Raw genomic sequence first — 21,185 nt, forward strand, 5'->3', positions numbered from 1 at the left:
GGACCTAGAAGATTTGGTTCTAAGGCAATATTTATACCCAGGGATTTTGGGTTAGATCTGGAGGAGGACGATGGTTACTTGATCTATTTTGTTCATGATGAGAACACTAGGTATGGTTCTAGCTTGCACTCAATTTTTTCAAGTCTTGAGTTGTCTTATATTTTTCTCTAGAGATGATAAGAAGAAACTTATATTTATGTGAAGGCTATTGTCTCTCAAATACATGATGAATAGGTTGTCTAGTACATGTCACTATTTTGAGAGATATAGTCTTCAACAAAATGGCTCAGAATAATAACAATACCATAGCCAATACTGAAACTAGGATAAGGATAAATCATAGTATTCACTATTAATCACTATATTAGCAAGTGACATGTTAGGAAAAAATTGACAATGTTAGAGAAATCAAAAGTTATGAGATGATAAATCAAGAGGAAATAGTTGAGAGCTTAGAGTGACACAATTTTCAGATGATCTATTTTGTTCATGATGAGAACACTAGGTATGGTTCTAGCTTGCACTCAGTTTTTTCAAGTCTTGAGTTGTCTTATATTTTTCTCTAGAGATGATAAGAAGAAACTTATATCTATGTGAAGGCTATTGTCTCTCAAATACATGATGAATAGGTTGTCTAGTACATGTCACTATTTTGAGAGATATAGTCTTCAACAAAATGGCTCAGAATAATAACAATACCATAGCCAATACTGAAACTAGGATAAGGATAAATCATAGTATTTACTATTAATCACTATATTAGTAGGTGACATGTTAGGAAAAAATTGACAATGTTAGAGAAATCAGAAGTTATGAGATGATAAATCAAGAGGAAATAGTTGAGAGCTTAGAGTGACACAATTTTTAGATGATCATATGAAATGAAATGGGTGTGTGAGTAGAAAGAAATTGGGAAGAAATTGTGTACATATGAAGGCATGAAATGGATGGTTTTGGAGCACTCGGCATAGACACTTAGCATTCAATATCATCATTCGAGATCAAACAGGTGTGTGGGATTATACACACAGTGAACAATAAAGGAGGGAATTGAACCCTTCCTGAGGCTCACACTTGTTGAGGTCCACTTCAACAATGGCCCTTCCTATGAAACTAGTGTCACAGGAAGGGCCATTGCTAAAGTGGACCTCAAAAAGTATCACAGGAAGGGCCATTGCTGAAGTGGACCTCAACAAGTGTGAGCCTCAGGAAGGGTTCAATTCCCTCCTTTATTGTTCACTGTGCGTATAATCCCACACACCCGTTTGATCTCAAATGATGATACTGAATGCTGAGTGTCTATGCCAAGTGCTTCAAAACCATCCATTTCATGCCTTCATCTATACACAATGTCTTTCCAGTTTCTTTCTACTCATACGCCCATTTCATTCATATGATCATTTAAAAATTGTGTCACTCTAAGCTCTCAACTATTTCCTCTTGATTGATCATCTCATAACTTCTGATTTCTCAAAAAAAAATTTGACCAAGCATTGGTCAAAATTTTGACCAATGCCTGACAATTTTCTACCAAGCATTGGTTGAAATTTTGACCAATGCTGTGCAGTTTTCTACCAACATTGGTCAAAATTTTGACCAATGCTTGGTAGAAATTGTGCCAACAATTTTGTGTAGTTTTTGACCAATGTGTTGGTCAAAAATTTGACAAGAAAATTTTTGACCAATGGGTTGGTCAAATTTGGTCAAAATTTGGGTCAAAATTTTGACCAATAACGGTTGAAAAATGAGCTCAAATGTACTAGTGCTATAATAAACAAGAATATGATATATTTGTTTTATATAATGCCCATTTGCCTTACAACCTTGTTCTTCGACCAGTAATCCTTTCATAAAACCCCCTTTTCAACCATAAATGAGTTTCTACCAAGATGCCTCCCAACTCCTTAAATACGTTATTCACACTCATGATAAGGTGCTTTTGTTTTGTTGGAATGCTCTGAGGGAAAGCATAATCAAAGTTGAGAAACTCAAATTACAACATTCCAAAGATTCCCAATCCATATCACTTTTGGAATGTCTAAGAGATTTGCTACTTAAAAATCCTCAAATCTCAAAAACCAAAGCCCCCATATGAAATCTCATGCATGCACACAGGAAGTCTCATTGTCTGCCATGCTCCTTCCCTTGCAAGCCCCACTTCAAAGGAAGAATCACAAAAATTGCATTGCGATGATTATGAACATAGCCTCTTATGGGAATACTCTTATATGGAGAATTATAGAGTCAATAAACATATGCATGAGTGATTTGATCCTATAATAAAAAAAACAACACATACACTTATGGTGCAAAAATATTGGCTAAAGTATAGGGAAATAAACCTCTTGTAGTTTACTTGATATTTTTTACATCTCAGTCATACCAAATGTAGTTCAAACCCTATCCCTGGTTAGTCAAAATAATGTTGTCCTTTCATATGTTTTCCACTTCCACATTACTATATGTCATTTCCCCTCTTGGGAGAATGGGGGTTAGCATTTGAGAATACTTCTTGGGGGTTGGTTTAAACAAGTTAGGATGAAAGATGTCGAGCTACTTCCAAGTGAGACTAACTTGCTTGTACACAATTCCATGTGGAGGAAATGATCATTCTTCTCACAAATAGTGAATGGGTTCACTTAAAGGTTGCTTCTTCCCTCTGCTTTGTAAATATCATACATTCCCATTTGCTTAGTTTTCTTTTGGCCTATTTTTGTGTGCACTATTACTTTTATCTTTCAATCACTTTTCCCCAATTTGACTATTTTCCCAATGGATATCTACCCCCTTCCTATGTTCTTGTTATCCCTCCAATCCTCCCCCATTTAGAGTAAGTGTTAGCCACAGTTTTTTCCTCCCTCAAATTTGAAACTTTCCTTCTTTCCCATCATTGTTGCTTGAGTGCCCCATTTTTTAACATGCGACATCACCTGATTGACACTTATAATAATTTTACAAGTCACAACCTTACTTTGATTTTCCACATCTCTGTAACCCAACGATTATGTCACCTAGTTTCCCACTATCCTAAGTTGGTAACCTCTAATCGATGTTTCAAACTTCAACAAGTAAGTGTCTTTCGTGGATAGGTTCCTCGAGGAAAGGATATTATGGATTTTCTTTGCAATAAATGAGGTGATCTAAAGGCAATGTTTAAAAGAAAATAATTTTTCAAAAATAGTAAAATTAAGTCATTTCATTAAGGTGACCTTGTATGAAGAATTAAATAATCATGTGTTAAATGCATTAATGAGTTAATTGATTTGGTTATAAGTGTAATCTTTAACCACATTGCTCTTTGAAAATCATCTTTCAAACTTCGTTAATTCAAAAGTCTCTTGTACCAAAATGGGAATTCCACTACTAGAGGACTATAATCATGATGACCCCTAGCATGTGCTCCAACCAAACCTTAGGGAGACTGAAATATAAGAGTAATATGATATTCTTTCAAGCCTATATAGCACTGCTTGGATATCAGAACCATTGTCGCCCATTACCAGAGTGACATTTATGAGCTTGAAAGAGAGAGATCGTGTAAAGTTTGTTTTTATTCTAGAAGATGTAGATGATGATAGAGCTTTAGAATTCATGATGGACCTCCTTAATTTGCTCCACATAAACCTAGAAGAAGACAAGAAAGCAAAAAATGAAGAAGGTGTGAAAGCAACTCCAGACAGAATCTCATTATTACCTTTCTTAGCAACAAAATGTCTACAATTTCTTTTTGCAACTATCACATGATGTTATATATAGGGAAATTTTTTAAATTAAGTGTGGGGTGGGGGGGGGGGAGATAGAAGAAAATAATTTTTGTAAAGAAAAGAACCTCCTTGCTTCAATATATGTAATGAAAAAGGTTGTAATCTTTTCATTTTTCTTACTAATATAAAGAAAATTTGTGTCGTCACTCTCTGGACCTCTATTTATATTTATTTTTATGGGTTACTTATAGATTTTTTTCACTTTTGTGTAATATGTTATCTTTGAATAGAACTTGTGTGTATTGCAAGCTTATTTTTCCCTACTCATATCATGGGTTTGTTTCATACGGATGAACCATGTTTTTGTTCATATCAATTTCACATCTTGATGGTAGTTTAGTCTGTCAGCCCTTTCCTTTTTTCTTTTTTCATTTTTTTGCAAAGTCACTCACCATCACTTTCTAGCTAAAAGAACTCGGTTTTTCATTCCTTTCCTATCATAGATGGGGGAGATGCACCTCTAAAATTGAGAGATGGTTCAGTATAATTTTCCCCATGTTTTTTTTATGGATGTGATGTTGGATTTCTTTTTGGGTTGATGGAGTCAAATAAACATTTAAGGTTCATGCAAGGAAACATTCACCAACAAAATAGAAGAATGTGTAGAATATTTGTTATTCCTTTATCACCTTGCACCAATGAAGACATAGTGGTCATTTAAAGAAATATAAACAAACCATATAGCATGCAACACATCATGGGGAAATCACATTGCAACATGAAAAAACATAGAATCCATTATACATGAAAATCTAGTCAAAAGTATCACCTACCCCCAATCTCAGTCTATAGTGTTTTGGGAAGGTGGGGATATTGCAAAAGAAGAAACATCAAGAATGACAAAAAACTCAAAGCTAGTTCCAAACAAGGACTGTGTTGTGAAGATAGGTCATTATGTCTGTCATTAGGAGTGATAGATAATTGTTGTGAAAATATAGCTAATAAATTATAATCAATAACAATAGTCTCATACATGTCACCAATATCACTAGTATGTATATCATTGTTATCATTAATAACATCACCATTAAGAGTATCTTCTTCATCCAAACTAATTGTAATGGATAATAAGATATGAATAGAATTGTCAAGTTTGTTTAGTTGTACCTTGTTCAAGTTCATTTCCTTTGTTGGCTCAAGCTTAGGTTGGTCAGAGGGAAGAAAATAACGAGTAGGTGTATGAGGTGAAGCAATATTTTGAGAAGCACATTGAAAAGATCTAGAATGAAATTTTCAACTATAGTCACAAGCATGATTATTACATTTGGTATTGATAGAAATTTGGTTTGGGTTAGGGTCAATCAATATCAGGAATGAAGAAACCACACTAGGTTGAGAGATGACTTGAGGACAATGTTCAAAGGCTATAGGAGAAGGAACAAAATTGTTGGAAATAATCAAGACTTTCCAAGTTATTGAGAGGGGAGGGGTGAATTAGTAACTTCATAAATTTAGCACTTAATAATATAAATCATTCACCATTTAATCATCTACTTTACTGCATGCATAAGAAACTGAAAGATAAACATTCATGACACATGAACAAAAAATTTGGTGACCTAGAAACCTTCTAAATAGAAACTAAAACTAGGGTGGGGATGATACCCACAAAACTTCACTACTGCAATATAAAGTTGGCCTATTAAGGCTTACATTGACCAATTCTAATGATCTACTCTGTTAAGAGCAATTTGGACTGCTACATCCACCTTGTTAGAGGTTTTACAAACATACAATGAAGTATGCACTCTGTTAAGAGATTTAAAGAAAGACTGCTAAGTCTACCCTGTTAAAGGATTTAGAAACTGATTCACCTATAAGGATGAAATAGTAGATCTGACTTACAATTGATTGCTGATTAGATCCTTGAAGTAAAGATCACCTCTTGTTATAGATATAACTTTACTGCTCCTTATAGACCTTGCTGAATACTTTGCTTTGCTGCTCACTCACATTCACTCTTCTCAAAACATTACTTCTCCATTCTTGGCAATGATAAAATAAATTACATATATACCATTCCAATATTTACAATTACAAGGTTGGCTAAAACACAAGTAAACAAAATATTACTGAGTCGGCCAAATAATAGAAACTCGAGTTCAGAATAGCTGACTTGGTGACCTTTTGATACTTGGTGTCCACTACATTACTGGGCATCGTCATGCACTTGGTAGAAGTAGAGGCTCAGTCCATACTAATCACACAACATAGCTTTGAACTCAGTGACCATTGGAGACTTAGTAGATATAGTGTAACTCAGTAGATACTGAATACTATGTTTACCTTGCTTTCACTCGGTAAACATTGCTCATCCATCACTCAGTAGACATTGGCTTCACATCAAAGAAACTAATGACTTGGTAGATAGTGTGAAGCATGGTGACCACTATTTTCTTAGTGATAACTACTGAACTGCACACTGTCTGTCTTCACTCAGTAACCTCTGGAATGCTTGGTGTGCACTACTGAACTGTTGAACTTACTTGACAACCACTGAATGCTCGATATACACTGGAGACTGAGTGATGAGCTCAATAACCATTAAGAATTGAATAAGTGTTGTCACTAATGACAAATATAACTTAATACCAACAATCTCCCCCTTTGGCATTAGTGACAAAAACACTTATAAGCCAAGACTTATGCACACTGACATACTACTTTTGAGTTTTCAAAATTTATCTTTGTAATGCTGTTGTATATACATATCTCCCCCATGCATAAGAAATAATATATACATAGTCTCTCTCCATTTTATTGTGTACATATATCAATCTATTCTCTCCCCTTTTGTCTCTCCACAAAGTATCTTTGACTCCCTCTTTTTGACAATAATGCCAAAGAGTTATACAATATATTCATACAGAGACACCAAAATGTGAGAGAAACTCATAATTTACCTTGAGAATAAGAGTGAGTGTCTTATCCCAGCTCTCTTGCAAAATTTTGTAGGTATGAAGAGCTACTTGAACTTCTTATGAGAGTTCAATCATATGGTCTGCAATTGAAAAATTGTTATCCTGGATCAATGACTTTGAATATGCAATATGCTTTTGCATTGTGTCCATGATTGGAAGGATCATGTTTTGGATGTCTATCAATGTGGATATGATCCTTGCTTCCTTTCTTAGTAGTTTAGCTTGTATATCTAATAGAAATATCACCTTAATGTGATGTGCTGAGCTTGAGCTGGGGTCAAGCTGTAACCTTTGGGCACTGGCCTTCATATCTTCATCAATCTTATTCAATTTCTCTTTTACCTCCTTAGAGAACCTGGTAACATCACATAGCTTAGCAAAAGGTGATGATACATTTGTAAAAGAATTTTCAATGTTAGCCAAAATGCGGGACAGTTCTACCTAATTTATGGCAATGTGCTGAGCAATGTGGTCAAGCACTTTATTATCAAACTTTTTCTCTACCTTTTAAATTAACTTTTCTTGACCAGATGTGTCCTCATTGAACTTATTAACTGCTTCTTCCAACTGTAGCAAAATATGTTGATTAGAATCAACATCTACACCTATAGCCTCTGTTAAAATGTTCTTTGCACTCTCAATCATTTGAAATTCCCTGTCTATTTCCTCTCTTAGTTGCTTTTGCCTTGCCTTCTATTCCAAAAGCTGGCTAACCAATCTCATTTCCTCAACTTTAGCAGTATCAAGATCCGACTTAGGAATTACAATCTCTTTGTCGAAATCTAAATCTTCATCAATTTCCTTTCCAGTAAGCAAAAGTTTTAGGAATAGAGACAATTGTAGAGATAGTTGGACTTGCAGTAAAAACTTGAATAGGACCAACTGAAGAAATACTTGCACAAGTGCTAAAAGAATCCAAAATTGGTGTACTATCCAAAATTGTAGTAATAATAGGTGGAGTGCTGACTGAAGTACTTGCAACAAAAGAACTTTTTGGAACAAAAATTGGTGCAAGCAAAGCTGTAGTAGTCAAAATTGTAGAATAGGATGATGAACTTATTGGACATGCTATACATGAAGTTCCTGACTCAGTAGTTGAAGAAGAGGAGGTTTGCAACTCGGTAGATGAAGTGGCTGACACTTCCATTAATGATACCTAGAGCTGAGAGGTAGCAACGGATGATTGAGAAGATGATATATCTATTGATGTTAGAATCACACTTGCTGAAGCTATCTCCATGTCAGATGATGTAGCATTCTTTGGTGGAGAGTGAGGAAGGGAGGTTATAACCTATGCAGTTATCCTTACTAGATAATTTTCTTCATCTCCTTCCTTATCTTCCTCATCAACTTCTTCCTCTTTCTCTTCTTCATCATCCTTCAATGCCCGATAGTCTTCAACATCAAAAGTGACACATGGTGTGTTATCTTCTTCATTATCACAGTCATCATCATCATCCTTTATTTCAACTAGATCCTCACTAGGCTTATGCAAATGATAAACATTTTCCCACATATATGTAGCATCCTTGACTACATGCTCAATTTTCTTTACCAAAATCAGACAAGTATGAAATCTCATCATCAGCTTCTCTTCATTTTTCTTCATTACTGCCTTAACTTTTGCATTAGTAAGATTAGGTAGCAACTTTCTCAAAGATTGCTCAACTATGTCTTTGGCTGTCTGCATGGCTGCTTCCCATCTAACCTTGACTTTGTCTAATAGAATTGTAGGGATTTGTGAAGCAAACTGATCAGGAGAGAATTTCCATCTTCCTAACTTGTCCATGATCAGATCTTTAATCTCCTTTTGTTCAGTTGGAGTCCTAGTTTCATACTTAAGTGCTTTGAAGTTGTTGATCCCAACACTTACTCTTAATTGGTTAAGTCTTTCTTGAAAGGTGGGAGGAGGCTTAACAAGCACAACTTCACTATCTCCTTTCTTCTTGGATCTCCTAGTAAACACAATTGTGGAGGCCTTGGGTGGCTTGGTGATAGTCACCTTGCCTTGATCATCCTCCTTTTCTAATTCCTACTCTTCTTCTTCTGATTCTTCTTCATCCTCTCCTTTTCCCTCAGTAAGCATAAGAGGGACACTTGTAGTTTTCAGCTTTGCTACCTTCCTCTTACCTTTTTTACTGCCTGAGGTAGCTTGATCTCAAGCTCTATTCTAGTTTTTGCTTCTTCATAGGTTCCAAAGATAGGTAGCTTTGGATATACTAGCTCATTGACTAGGGTCTTTTGTCTCATCAATGTTAACCTCATATGGAAGAGGTTTCACCCATGCAACTCTAGGCCTGATTGCCTGGATATAAACTTTATCACAATCAACCATGAAGCACACATCATCTTTATAATCATCAACTAGTTTAGGAGGAATCCTAAACCTATTGTTCATCTTCTCCTTGAAAACTTCAAAATAATTATCCATAATACTTTCAAAAATTTCACCCATTTTTGCAATGAATTCATTAATCTGATACAAAATGGGAGTCTCTTTCCTCCATACAACTGAACCTTTGGATGGGAAAAATTTTTATACATAAAAAAAAAAAAGACAAGTTAGCAAAGAACTAAATTTATAGGGGTTTTTCTTTAATGTCTTGATGTTGTCCATGTTCTTGTTTAACTATTTCAACAATAAATCTGACAGATCAAATTCTAGGTTCTCCTTCACAACCTTGTATGCCAGATCCACGGCCTCACATGACACACTATTCGATTGAATGGAGCTATATATCTTATGTGAAATGATGTGAATTCCAAACCTAAGTTCCATGTCAGATACATTCCTAATGTTCAGACCTCTGCCATCCCACTTTGGTATGGTTTTCTTCTGAAGTTCATCCCGACCTAGGGTTTTGGTTGTTTTAGCCTTATTGAGCATAGGGAGACCTGTGATCTTATGAATCATTTTCTTTGTGATCAACATAGGCTGCTCTAAGCATAACTGACCATTATGCACATGACTTAGAATATACCTAATCCACTTAATTTGGAAATTCCTTAGTAGATGCGGGATATGGGTTAATCCTTTGACCTCTAGATGCTTATGCTTGAATTTCAAAGATCCATCAACACACATTTCTCCTAGGGCACTATCCATCTCTAGGGTTCCAATTTCTTGCACAATACACTTAAAATGAGTGCAAATATCATTAATAATGAGTACCTTTGGAGGAATTTGCGATTGAGCTCCATTCGGTTTGAGTGACTTTATAACTGTTGGTACCAACTTGAAATTTGGTGCTTTCCATTCCATGCCTTTCATCAACATCTCAGAACCTCTTTTTGTCTTGCTGCTACTACTACTTCTAGATTCCATGGTTGCTTGGTAGATGAGAACAAATTCTTCAAAAATTCTTTGCTGCAAATTCGCTCGAGATTGCTTGGATGCATTGTAAATCGCTTTGCTTTGGGTATAGTGAAGTCACAGTGAAAAATGAAGTCAAATTCTACCCTTTTTGATGAAAATTTTCTATTAATGCTTGGTGCCATAATGACATAGTGTGTGATAGACTGTCATCCAGTGACTATGCTTGGTAAAAGCTTGTGACTCAACGATTGAACAAAACTTTATTACTCCTAACCTAGCTCGACAGAGTCTGTGACCAAACTTGCTTGGTATGACCTGATCTTACTCGGTGAATGTTGATTTCTTGTGATCCCTTTGTATTTGAAATACTAATTTGGATCTTCTACTTTCATCCATTCATTTGAACTGCTTAAGATGTGGCTTGAAGATATAGTTCCAGTTCTTTCTTAAGAACTTAATTAGAAATGATGGAGTCACCCACTTCTAGAGTGACATGACCATCATTTTAACTGGTCTGATCAGTAGATTTGGGAATCCACTGCCATCTCATCTGCTTGTTGATGTTATCAGCTTTAGCTTTCTTTTCATCTTCAACCTTTCCTATATTCATGCAATTCTTAGCTATATGACCAAGTTCAGTGCATGTATAACATATTATTGTAGTATCCTTCTTTCTCAAGTGATTCCTTGCACAGTTTATGCCAATGTGTCCATATTCTCCACAATAATGACATCTACACCAAGTATTGTAGTCCCAACCAAATATTGCCTTTACAAATTGTTTAGCTGGATTGAATGGTTTAGATCTGCATTCAGATGCCTTATGACCTTGTTTCTTGCATTTATGACATTTACCTTCAAATTTTGGTTTCTCCTTGTATTTATTAGCTTTATGACCATGTTGATTGCAATTGTAGCACTTTCCATTGAATTTTTCCTTTCCATTGCTCCAAAATTTATTTGATGTATGACCTATCTTACCATAGTGATTGCAAGTAGATCTTTGATTCCTTTGAGCACCTTGTTTGGAAGATTCAACTTCCTCTTCGTATCCAAGTCCTACTTTACCTTTTTGCCTATATAGATTTTTCTCACTTTGCTGATTCAATTGATCCATGTTTTCTTGGGATTTCATTATCCTTTCATTGAGTTGTTTCTCAGAATTCAGATTAGCTTTCAATGTTTTATTGATTTGTCTTTTAGTGATTAAGTCATTTCTTAACATTTCATTTTCAAATCTCAGATTTATGATTTCCTCATTTGCATTGGAGAGTTGATTGACAAGACTTTCTTGCTGAAGGGATTGATTTTGAGTTTCATTGTTCCTTGCCTCCAAGTCTTCACTTACTTTATTCCTTTGTTCCAAGATTTTACACATTCTTATTGACTGAATTTCTTGTTCTCTTTTCAATTTTCTTACCTCTTCTTACAGAGAGCCATTCTTTTCTAGGAGTTCTTTGATTGCTTCATTTGCTTCATCTGAACTGCTTGAAGTGAAAAAGTTTTCAATCTTTTCTTCAGCATACTTGTGGTCATTCATCTATTTTGCAAGTTCCTTCCTTCTTTTTAGGGATTGGGAAAGATGCTCTTTTGCTTCCTTGAGTTGAGCTATGGCCATCTCCAGATCTAGCTTTTCATTATCAATGGCTTTGTTAAGTTTGAATATCTCCATTGTCCTTGATTTTTGCTCAAGCTATCAAACTTTATCCTGAGAACCACAATGCTCTGATACCAATTGTTGGAAATAATCAAGACTTTCCAAGTTACTGAGAGGGGATAGGTGAATCAATAACTTCATAAATTCAGCTCTTAACAATATAAATCATTCACCATTTAATCATCTACTTTACTGCATGCATAAGAAACTGAAAGATAAACATTCATGACACATGAACACAGAATTTGGTGACCCAAAAACCTTCCAAATAGAAACTAAAACTGGGGTGGGGATGATACCCATAAAACTTCACTACTGCAATATAAATTTGGCATGTTAAGGATTACATTGACCACTTCTGATGATCTACCCTGTTAAGAGCAATTTGGACTGCTAGATCCACCTTGTTAGATGTTTTACAAACATACAATGAAGTATGCACTCTGTTAAGAGATTTAAAGAAAGACTGTTAAGTCTATCCTGTTAAAGGATTTAGAAACTGATTCACCTGTAAGGATGAAACAATAGATCTAACTTACAATTGATTGCTGATTAGATCCTTTAAGTACATATCACCTCTTGTGATAGATATAACTTTACTACTCCTTATAGACCTTGCTGAATACTCTGCTTTGCTATTGATTCACATTCACTCTTCTCAAAACATTACTTCTCCATTCTTGGAAATGACACAATACGTTACATATATACCATTCCAATATTTACAATTACAAGGTCAGCTAAAACACAAGTAAACAAAATATTACTGAGTTGGCCAAATAGTAGAAACTCAGGTTTAGAATAGCTGGCTTGGTGACCTTTTGATACTTGGTGTGCACTGTGTTACTCGACGTCATCATGCACTCGGTAGAAGTAGAGGCTTGGTCTATACTAATCACACAACATAGCTTCAAACTCGGTGACCATTGGAGACTCAGTAGATATAGTATAACTCAATAGATTCTGAATACTATGTTTACCTTGCTTTCACTTGGTAAACACTACTCATCCATCACTTGGTAGACACTAGCTTTACATTGCAAAAAATGATGACTCAGTAGACACTGTGAAGCATGGTGTCCACTATTTGCTCGGTGATAACTGCTGGACTGCACATTGTCTGTCTTCACTAGGTAACCTTTGGAATGCTCGGTGTGCACTACTGAACTGCTGAACTTACTTGGCAACCACTGAATGCTCGATATACGCTAGAGACTGAGTGATGACCTCTTTAACCATACAGAATTGAATAAGTGTTGTCACTAATGACAAATATAACTTAATGCCAACACAAAATAATACATAGGAGGTGTGGATGGTGTAGGAAGATGTCCACATCTAGTGAAAAGAGATGGAACATCCTTGGATTTGCTAAGTTCTTAAATATTTTGAAGCTTGTAGGTTTGGTATGATTAGAAGAGATTTTTAGAAATATTTGGAGTTTATTGAGGAATAAAAGGTCAAATGAAATCAACATCAATTGAGTCTCAATGCACTAGTAGTAATGTTTTTTTCCCTTATGAGTAATTTTAAGACATTTATGAATAGGAGAAGCCACAACTTTCATGGAACTAATCCAAGGAAACCAAATTTTCCTTAAAATTGATCAGAAGTTAGGATGATAGTGAAGGTAGCATCTAAATTTTAATGAACCACAAGAAGGATAAAGGAAACCATTGCTAATTTGAATTATAATGTTGGATCTATCATAGCAATCATGTTGCAATTATTTTCTATAAAGTTGTTCTTTAGTTGTCACATTTATCATGCAAGTGGGATTAACAAGGACACCATGGGAAGGGAGGTCATTAACCTTTGCAATAATGTGTTGAACCTAAAGGAAATATAGTATTGTTACTTAGTGAAAAACACTTAGTCATTTACAAGGAAGAGTTGGTTGGTCAAGACGGCAACTGCGACACTTTTATAAAGCTTGAGCTCTATGAAAGAGAAGTATGAACATTTAGTTGTTGCTAACCAGTAGTGACTACCAAGAAAACCAAGTGTCATCGAATACTCCAATGGTTTCCAAGCCTTACATGAGGCAACACATGATTCAAGTGATATCGAGGTAGAGATAGTAGAAGCTAAGAATAACATGAGCCAAGGGAAAACATGAAGAACCAATATGCGTCAAGCATTAGAAAGGTATACGTGTCGAGTAACTCAGTTTTGTATAAATTTTTAGAATGGCACAAATATTGATGTAAATTATTTTTTCTGAGCTAGAAGCATGTTATCAAGACTAAGGAGTTAATCAAGGAGTCAATTACACAAATAATTGAGGATCATCAATCCCTATGAAATGAGATCAAGCAATCAAAAAATTAGAAGGACTAAGTAGTAAAAAGGATGAATCTAGATCATTGATCAAGATCTAGAAGCTTCATCAAATTTTTGATTAAGGAGGGTTTTATACCCAATTCTTGTTGATTGAGAGTTATAAGTTTGGATGGAAAGCTGGAGGTGAATTTAATAGAGTTAAGTGTTAAGGAGTAGTAAGGCAACCAATTAGTGTAGAGAGAAGCTATTGAAGATCTATCATAGAGATGTGATATTAGACTGTATAGAGGTGATCTTTTATCAAAATTCAAAGTGAAAACCAAAGGATCAAGGTACTGATATATTTTAATAGGTGTTTTAGGGAAAATCTCTTAATGGGGTGGTCCTAATAGGCCTATGCGAATCTCCTAATAGAGTGCTCACTCAAATGTGTAGCTAAAATCCTTAAATCAAGGTAGACTGAGTAAGTCTTGTAAGCTCTTAATATGGAAAATCCCTAAGAGGCACACTTTATTGTTGTAGTAGTGAAGATTTTGTGGGTGTCATCCCCACCGCAATTTTACCTTCACCTTGGAAGGTTTCTACATTACCAAATCTTTGTGTCATGCATTGATTTATTGCTTACATGTTTTATTCATGTTATTAGATGTTAGATATGATATTACATGTTGATGTTGCATGTTAAATTATAAGGTTAAGGCAGAGATGTGTGTGGTGAGTTAAGTGTGGATGTGATTTATGTTTGGAGTGGTAAAGGTTTTATAGATCCTAATTCTCCCCCTCCCCCTTCTCAGAATCTTACTTTCCATGTTAGATATCCAAAAATTGGTATCAAAGCTAAGTTCTCTTGGTAAGAATTCTAACCACTCGAGAGTCAAATTTCTTGAAGATGGAAACCTACAAGTTGGGAAAGGTTATTGAGAATCAAACAATTGACTTGCAACTTGTATTTGAGTAAGCCAAGGCTACAAAGGAGGAACTCGATAAATGCCTAAAGAGAAGGAAGGAGAAAAAAATTCAACAAAATGATACCCAATATAAGGAAGAAAACATTAAAAATCTATGTGATAAAGGAAAATCTAGTGAAATTGATGCAACAATAGAAGACCTATTTGAGAAGAACAACATCCTGAATTAAGAAGTAAGAGAACTTAAAAGATAAAATCAAATACAATCGATGAGGCTATGTAAAGTGACTAAACAAAAGAAAAAGGTTGAAGAAGACAAGGTAATGACTGAGGACAACAAAAGGTAGATGACTACAAATCTTGACAAGAGAATCAATGAGGTACAAAGGCTAACTCACAATCAAATTGACATGGTCAATTAGTTACTAAGTGCCAATCATGAGATTGCTAGGAAGGTGGACAAGATTGAAAATCTAAGATACGAGAACAATCAACTAAAAGCTAAGTTAAGAGACGAGAAAGAAATCATGGAAAGAATGAATAGATCTAGAGAGGCTATGAGACAACTTGATGAATAGATAAGAGCATAAAGAATTTCTTGTGATACTATTGGACTTGGTTCTAGCGAGTCCATATCCTATATCAAGAAGGGAGAGTCATCAAAGCATGGTCAAAAAAGGAGTGCAAAGCCAAATAACAAGAAGCCTACATGCTACAATTGTCAAAAATTAGACCTCACAACAGACATTTGCAAGAGTTAAATTGGTAAGTCAAATCCTAAGCCTAAATTCAATGGTAATTGTTTCAATTGTAACAAGCATGGACATCAAGCACATGAATGTAGGCGGATGACTAAATTTACAATTGTATTGATAGAATTATTTGAGATCAATGTATTTGGATTGAAGTTTTGATGTATCAATGGCTTGATGAGAGGAAGTGTTACTATACTACCATTAAGTAAACTCAACATTACATTATGCAAAGATTCATAAATATGTGTATAATTATGAGAAAGTTTAAAGATAGATGAAAAATGAGCTACACCTTTGGATGTTGTTGCCACTTGTTCATCAAAATTGTTGGATGATTTTTTGATTTGATGAAGGTTTTTGGTTTATAAAACTTATTTCAATTTTTGGATGTGACATTACTCTTATCAACAAGAGCCATTGAGTGGTGCTCTCAAACTAACTCAATTGATTCTAATAATTATGAAGCACTACACACAATTGAGTAAAAGAGTAGAATTTAGATACAAGAATCTTATCATAGATAGAAATATTTAACTTGGATTAAGTAATAGAATAAATTAGTCATTACAAAGAAGACATAGATTGAGCCAAGATATTAATGGTAGAATTGGTATATTATTTGTGATACATTTGAGTCATTCATGCAATTGAATAAAAGGAGAAGCAATTTGACACATGTCAATATTCAATAGTTGTTGGAAACACACAAAAAAGTTAAAAAAATAGTTTCATTAAAATGGGCATATCTCACTCAATTCTTAGGGCCCGTTCGGCAATGGGAATACAAGCAAAATAGGCATATGTAAATTCTTAAAATTTTGAATTCTTCATTTGGATGCACCAAATTGGAATTGGAATACGAAATAAAGTAGGAATACGTATTCCTATTCTAGTTTTATTTATTTTAGAAAACATAAATTTTGGGGTCCGTGAATTCCCCATCAAATTTTGGTTGAACCAAACAAAGAATAGGAATACATACCCCCATTTTCTATTCCAGAATAGCTATTCCTATTCCCCTATTCCTATTCCCATAGCCAAACGGGCCCTTAATGAAATCAAAATTTTCTTAATGATTTGGAAAGCTTAAAAATAGGGGCCTTTATTAGAAGTAGTTTATGTATTTTCAGTATAACTTATCCCAAAAAAATTCCATAAATTACAAATCCAAAGCTTCCCTTACCAATGGGGGTGGAATAGTTATTGGTATAAGTTTTAAAGTCTTCCTCTCATTATTCTATAGATAGACAATGATAATAATTTTGATTATTTTCATCTAAGAATGAATAAATAAATATTTCCCATTTAAGTTTTAACATCAAATGAGTTGATGACCTCCAAAAAATAACCAAGGGTCAAACAAGACAAAGATATAATTGCAAACATGAAACAATGTAAAACTTGATCTACCCCAAAATCCCATTTAAGTAGAATTGAATTCATTTTCCAATTTTGCTTGTTTAGATGGAAGATTAAATGTTGGTTTTGGCGGTAAATAAGAGTTAACAAATCATTACTCCATTTTCATTTAGTAAAAATAAACATAAAATATGTCAATTCCATGATTTGACAATGACAATTTCATCCCAACTCCACCTAGCAAATGTGCCCTTAGAGAATTCCATAGTGCATATACTTCAAAAATATGTTTCAAGTATATGTCCTTGGGTTGACAATTTAAATTATTCTTCTCTAGAAGAAAAATATCTACTCAATTGGGATATCCGATCCTCAAGTCATGTTTTAAAACTAAGTTATTGATCTAATTGAGAAGCCCAACATTTTTGCCAAAAATGGTATACTTAGGTCAATAACTTGGTTATAAAACACAACTCCATGATTGGACATCCAAGCTGAGTAGTTGTTTTTCTTATAGATAAGGCTCATTTAAATTATCAACCTTAGGATGTATAGTTGAAATAGGTCTGCAAAATATATGCATTATGGGATTCTATGAGTTATTCTATCATTATAAAATTAAGAATATTATAATGTTGTAAATGAATCTAACTGCACAGTAATGGCTACAAGAAACTGTACAATACACAATATTTTGTTAGGTGTAATGTTTCTATAATTACCAAAGATAAAAACTATTGGGTAGGTGTGATCATTTTATGCTTTTCCCAAGTGGGTTTTGTAAGTTTTGGCAATGTTATGATGACATATTTTGCATTGTTTCAAAAGTTGAATTTTATTTGATTTTTAGGAGTTTGGGCATGTTTGTGAAATGGGTTTCCAATTTCATATAATTCGAAGATGTTTGATTTTGGGTGTATTGGCATCGCCTTGTTTTGCATGCCATCTAGTTTTGGTCTGTCGCCTTGTTTGGTTTGACTTAAATTATGGGTAAGTAGCCTCTGCTACAAAGAGAAGGATCACAAAGTTAGAATAATTAGAGGATATTCCATGCTATTTTATATCTCGATCTGAAAGTGTGTTTTTAAATTGGGTTTGTGGACTTTTAGTTCTTGTCAGATTTTTCAAATCTTGATTACAAACTTGGTTTGGGAATTTTATTGGACCCTTAGTAGTTTGACTACATTTTAGATGTAGGTTTTCACCTTTTTATAAAAACATGAGTAGTTTTAATTTTGGGCATTTTAATTTTTGCCTCATTTTGTGTGCCACCCATATTTTATTGGGATTTGGTAGTGAAAAATTTGGATAATGGAAATGGATTGTACTCCATGTTTTCTTTCATGTCTCATTTTTTTTGTGAACATTGGATTTCATGTTGAGTATGTACTCCTGACAAGATGCCTAGTTGAGTGAGTTATTTGTACTTGCACCATTGTTTTATTTCTCATATGTAAATATTGCATTGGTTTTATTGATTATTTGGTGGAGCTGGTTATGAGCACCCTTGAGCATGTGCACGTGCATATGGAGAGATCTTGTGAAACTCAAACTCTTAGATTTAGTTGATTGAGTTTTTATTCATTTGGGGGTTGGTTTAGGAACTTGTATTGCCTACAAGCACTCATCATGTGATGAGCATATGTATGTAGGGTAGACATGTGCAGTGGCTTCTCTCATGTACCTTGGCCTATAAGTGGCTCACAAGGTAACATGAAGAGGTTCTAACAAGCAATAACTAAAATTAACTAATGGGGCAATAAAACTTAATGATAAGATAAGATAATACATGTACAATTATTGAACATCCTAAAGGAGCTAATATGAGGGTGTGGTGCCTGTACAATAGCTAGTCTTCTACAAGAGTTGGTTTGAGGGCATGGTGTGATGACCTCTTGTTGGAGTTGAGTACCACACTAGGTATAGGGCCTCTAGAGGGAGTATATTACCATACCACATATAGATTGGGCTTGTCAATGTCAAGGGAATTGCACTCCACTAGAGTCCCTACATAATTATCCTATAACATGTTTGGCTAGTGACCTAATGTACTACATTGTCTTCATGATCATTGAAATATTGTCATGCACTAATTGTCATGTGTGTAAGCTTTGTACGCTTTGTCTTACACGACTATGGTCATATTTCTATATCCATGAACACAATGGGGTAGGCCTAAGGGCTTCAAATAGTTGGGAGCTATTGCTACCTATACCACTACTGGGGTCAGAGCATAGGGATGTTAGAGTAAATAATAATTATTTATGCTTTTACTTAAGTTTACTTAGGTTAAGTGCATTTATTTATTAGTAGTCATCGAGGAGTTGCTGACAACACGAGAGTTTGTTCCTATCTAAGTTATATTTATCTTCTCACCTTGATCGAGGATAATCCACCTTTTGTGCACATATGCTTAGTTGTCATACTTATCTCCTAGCACTTTCTAGCTTATTCTAGAAGCTTCCTAGAGGCCTTTATGTTTGGTCTCTCCTATAGTAATTTCATATCTTTTTTCATATCATATTGTATAGCAATACATTTTTCATTATTGCAATATTTGTTCTCTTAGTTTGTTTAGTTTCTCCAAGCTCTACACTTCCTCCTTTGGCTTCTCTTCAACAGGTTATTTGCATGCAAGTGATCTTGGTGAGTTGTGAAGTTGTCTTTCATCAACTTCTACATGGTATTAAAACCTCCCTATTGTTTCCTGGTTGAAAGATTTTTGAAGCTGCGATTCAAAGACACAAACCTTAGCTTGTTTGTGATTTTTTCTTCAATCGGGAGGAAGAGTATTTTTCAGAGCACTTTGGGCCTAAACGAATACTACCATTGAGTTTAGAAGGCCTATTACAGTCAGGATCCATATAAAACTTTTTGTTTTTGGTGACTGTAGCTTTTGGCAAAAAAATTTTGCCCCTCGAGGAGGCCGTACGGACGATTTTTTTGATTTTTTTTTTTTATAGAAAGGCAGCAATGCCACCATGCCACTGTACCACTCCGACACCACCACCATCGCCCGGGCCATTGCGAAGCCCTTGTGGAGCCACCGGACCTCGGCTACCGCTCCATGGCCACCATCGTGCCGTTGACCCACCACCCTCTAGGTGGCACCATGAGAGCTCTCTGCCCCTTTGGCCACCACCGTTGGTTGCGGCCTCCCAGTCACCACTTTGTAGCTGCCCACCTGCAGCCAAACATAGCCTGTTGACACATGTTCTAGTCAGCACATGCCAGGTGGCACGGGTGCTACGTTGGCACTGATGAAGATACAAATAAAGAACAGAATGAACACATAGGAAAAGGGAAATATTATTATCAATGAAAATTTCTCTATGGGCTTACAATAGTATGATTCTAGAGAAAGAAATCCTCCACATAGTACCTTCTCTCTTACTCCACTAAGAACTGCCTTTACAATGTTAGAAATGTTTTTAAATAGACCCCAATTCATTTAGGGTTAGGAATAAATTCTAGGATATGCTATTTGGAATCCACTGCCAAAGTAGAAGGTTCTAGAAGTCACGTTAGAAGTCGGTGTAAAATTAGAAGAATCCAGAAATGGTAGTCCAATTTCTGGGAGGCATAACTTTTGAATCGGGACTCCGATTGATGAACTATTTACATTTTTAGAAAGCTCTCAAAGTTCTCTATAGCCCTGTGGACATGCTTCACTTGTCTCCCATTTTTCAGCCCCGTACGAGGCCATTTAGTGCCCCATATCTGACTTTGAAGCACTCTTAGGAGGTCTCTAGGAAACTTAAAACTACAATAACTTTCTAACCGTAAAGTCTTTTGACTTGATTTTTTTTTGGAGTACTTTAAATTACAAGTATAATCATCCCTCTAAATTAAACTCTCTAACTCATCATAATTTTGACTCTATTACAAAATAACCTATTTTCTACATTTACACGTATCCCAAGGTGCTTAAAAACTCTAACCCAGAAAACTAATAATGGAACTATGAGAGTTGGTTCCTTTATTTGACCCAAATGGGTATCCATAAATAAAAACATATTAAATAAAAACTATCTGTAAGCATATTTTTGGGTGATACAGGATTGCCCTTACACCACTGGATGCTCCTTTATCAGGCACCTGCCACATCATCAACTGTATTGCCATGTGGTAGCCTTTTTTTGCCTCAACAACCTCCAAGCTGTCAATTTTAGCCCTGTGAAATGCTGATGTTAGCATTGCATCAACACTCCTACCTCTCCTT

The 21,185-nt window shown here is 35.1% G+C and overlaps 1 pseudogene; it reads right to left on the reverse strand.

Annotated features, from left to right (window-relative positions):
- LOC149542793 (glutamate--tRNA ligase, cytoplasmic-like) overlaps positions 1-21,185 on the reverse strand; it is an 81,655-nt pseudogene that overhangs the window by 12,415 nt on the left and 48,055 nt on the right.

The sequence above is a fragment of the Cupressus sempervirens genome, chromosome 8, assembly GCF_028749045.1.
Source record: "Cupressus sempervirens isolate cs-2001-9-10 chromosome 8, ASM2874904v1, whole genome shotgun sequence".
NCBI lineage: Eukaryota > Viridiplantae > Streptophyta > Pinopsida > Cupressales > Cupressaceae > Cupressus > Cupressus sempervirens.